The 3,329-nt window shown below is 45.1% G+C and overlaps 1 protein-coding gene across 9 annotated transcripts in view; it reads left to right on the top strand.

The window, feature by feature from the left end:
* Window positions 1–3,329, top strand: part of LOC120999536 (zinc finger protein OZF-like) — a 2,085,412-nt gene that overhangs the window by 406,311 nt on the left and 1,675,772 nt on the right. The gene's annotated exons all lie outside the window — the stretch shown is intronic.

The following is a 3,329-nucleotide window of genomic DNA, read 5'->3' as shown; positions in this document are numbered from 1 at the left end:
TTGAATGGCATTTACTATTGTTCTTCCTCATCGTAGAGAAGCATGATGGGTCGCTCATCAGTTTTCTTCATTCTTTTTGAAAGGCGGGTCACACAAGTAAGAACAAGCTTAATTACCATGTATATCACCAATAGTATTAGGGCTACTTGTAATATTCCTTGGACAATTCCCATGAGCCAAACCAAATACCTTTAAACCAGTTGGCGGGGTTAAGGAAGGAGAAGGTATCAGACCACCATGTATCTTCATCAGCTTTATGTGTGTCCAGCCATTTATCCCTTAGATCCGCCATTTTCTTTAGACCTACCTTAACTTGCAAATTACCCTGCGGGTCTATGTAATGGCAACAAGCGGGTCCCACAACCTGGCACATACCTCCATCTTTAGCTAGAACCAATGTGTGTTGGTTGGTGACAATGATCACCTGGTTTTGCACAATGTTCGAGGTATTCATAAGTCTCATCACTTCCCATATTTGATCATCTAGATAATCAGTTGCCACCACCAAATGATCCCACATCTGCACTATCATGGGATATATGAAAAGGTTACTAATAATTTTATTGGAAATGCTCATTTCTACAACATGTGGCTTACCGTTTGGTCTGGGTGTGTCATCTTTGGCCCTACGGTATAGCATTTATGTCAATTTTAGAGTGTGGTACTATAAAGCTGGCAGGTTGCTAGGAGACGATCGGGATGGGGACCCGATTATTAATATTTTCCCTTATAACATGGTTATAAGGGAAAATAATAGCATTCTTAATACAGAATGCATAGTACAATAGGGCTGGAGGGGTTAAAAATTAAATAAAAAATAATTTAACTTAATCCACTTGTTCGCGCAGCCCGGCTTCTCTTCTGTCTTCATCTTTGCTGTGCACATGGACCGTGTGATGAGCGCAGTGACGTCACCACAGGTCCTTTTCCTCACAGATGAAGACAGAAGAGATGCCGGCTGCGCGAACAAGTGGATTAAGGTGAGTTAAATTATTATTATTATTTTTTTTTTAACCCCTCCAGCCCTATTGTACCATGCATTCTGTATTAAGAATGCTATTATTTTCCCTTATAACCATGTTATAAGGGAAAATAATAATGATCGGGTCCCCATCCCGATCGTCTCCTAGCAACCGTGCGTGAAAATCGCACCACATGTTATAAGCTAAAATAATACAATCTACACAACACCTAACCCAAACCCGAACTTCTGTGAAGAAGTTCTGGTTTGGGTACCAAACATGCTGATTTTTCTCACGCGCGTGCAAAACGCATTACAATGTTTTGCACTCGTGCGGAAAAATCGCTCATTTTCCCGTGACACACCCGCATCTTATCCAGGCTAAAAACATGACGCCCGTGTGAAAGAGGCCTAACAGTGTGTCCAGCTAAGAAAACATGTGACATTAGCCCAGTGTCCCTCTTGCCAGGGTGTAGAGCTATGATCTATCGAGGGTTCTGATCTGTTTATCATGAGCCATGGGGCATCTGCCTACCCTGCGACAGTTAAGGACACTTCCCTGTCCTTATCTTTTCTGGATTTAACTTGGTATATTCTAGTGAGAAACATAGTAGAGTTAGAAAGGTCAATCAGTTCAGAAAGGTCCAGGGGTATTGCAAAATAAGGCATACTGGCTGAGCTCACGGGACTGTGGGTACAGATCCAACAATCTCTGAGTCTCAGTCTCATTCAACCCCTGGACTAGACTTTGATGGTGCCGTATCAGTGAATTGTCCCATTCATCACCCAGTGGCGTGAACAGTGCGGATATGCCTACAGTCAAATTCATGATAAGTAGATGGACCCTCATGGCTTATTGTTCCAGGGTCGTCGGGACAGCCTTTACTCTTTTACAATGTGAGGCGTGGATCCAGGTGGGTCTCCCTTCGAGTTTCACAGAGGTTGATATGAGAATTTTGGGAGACATTTCCGGGGCGTGGGCTTGGTTCTACCTGGGTTACACTCTGCACAGATGAGGCACGCTTGAGTTGGATATGAGGCACGCTAAGGTTGGATATCATTTCCTTGTGTGTTGTTGGCTTAATTCTAGGTAGTCCTTCAACTACAGCAGACAGGGTCTAATTCTAAATCATATTTACTGTTTTACTTTTTTACTGTTGTAATCCCCATTTAGTATGTGTTGCACAATTGACAACGCAGTCCAGTGCACATCTTGCATGATGTATGCAGTCCTGGAACAGCCGTTTGAGGGTGTATATCTTTGTTCAAGATGTGAGCAAATTACCCGTTTGGAATCGCAAATCGAGTCTCTAAACGGACAAGTTGCAACACTGAGAGGCATTGACAATTTGCAAAAGAGTTTGCTTCTCACCGAGCAAGTACTCTTTGGGGTAGATGAGTGGGAGGGTGACAGAGAGGAGGCTGAGGAAAGTGAGGTAGCTAGCTGGGTAACAGTTAGAAAGCGGGGTAGAGGGAAGAGTGCCAGGGAGGCTAGCCCTGATCTGACACACCCCAACAAGTTTGCACGTTCGGCAGATGATGGGGATGTCAGTCCAAGGACGGCACTGCTGCAGCCGGACACTTCCTCTGCCAGTCAGGGGAATCTCAGCTCCGGTAAGCAGGGGACCAGGAGAGCAGGGCAGGCCAGACAGGTGCTGGTAGTGGGAGACTCCATTATTAGGGGAACAGATAGGGCAATCTGTCACAAAGACCGTGATCGCCGAACAGTGAGCTGTCTTTCTGGCGCTAGAGTTCGACATATCGCAGATCGGGTTGACAGATTACTGGGAGGGGCTGGAGAAGATCCAGCGGTCATGGTCCATATCGGAACCAATGACAAAATTAGAGGTAGGTGGAGAGTCCTTTAAAAATGATTTCAGGGATTTAGGTCAAAAGCGTAGGGCAAGACCTCAAAGGTAGTATTTTCTGAAATACTGCCTGTACTACGAGCCACACAAGAAAGGCAGCGGGAGATTAGGGAGATCAACAAGTGGCTCAAGAACTGGTGTAGGAAGGAGGGGTTCGGGTTCCTGGAGAACTGGACCGACTTCTCTATCGGCTGCAGGCTCTATCGTAGGGACGGGCTGCACCTCAATGGGGAAGGGGAAGCTGTGCTGGGGAGAAAGATGGCTAGAAGGTTGGAGGAGTGTTTAAACTAGGGACTGGGGGGAGGGAAATTACATTATAAGGAGGAGAAGATAGTGCAGATAGAGACTGGGGGAGGAATGGAAGGAGGGACTAGAACAGCTCAGAAGGAAAGGTGTAGGGTAAAAAAATATACATAAACCTCTCAAATGTATGTATACTAATGCCAGAAGCCTGACTAATAAAACTGGGGAACTAAATTATTTTCCTATTTCATGACGTA

The sequence above is a fragment of the Bufo bufo genome, chromosome 4 (assembly GCF_905171765.1).
Source record: "Bufo bufo chromosome 4, aBufBuf1.1, whole genome shotgun sequence".
NCBI lineage: Eukaryota > Metazoa > Chordata > Amphibia > Anura > Bufonidae > Bufo > Bufo bufo.
The sequence above is the reverse complement of the archived record's forward strand: the minus strand, read 5'-3'. Positions and strand labels throughout refer to the sequence as shown.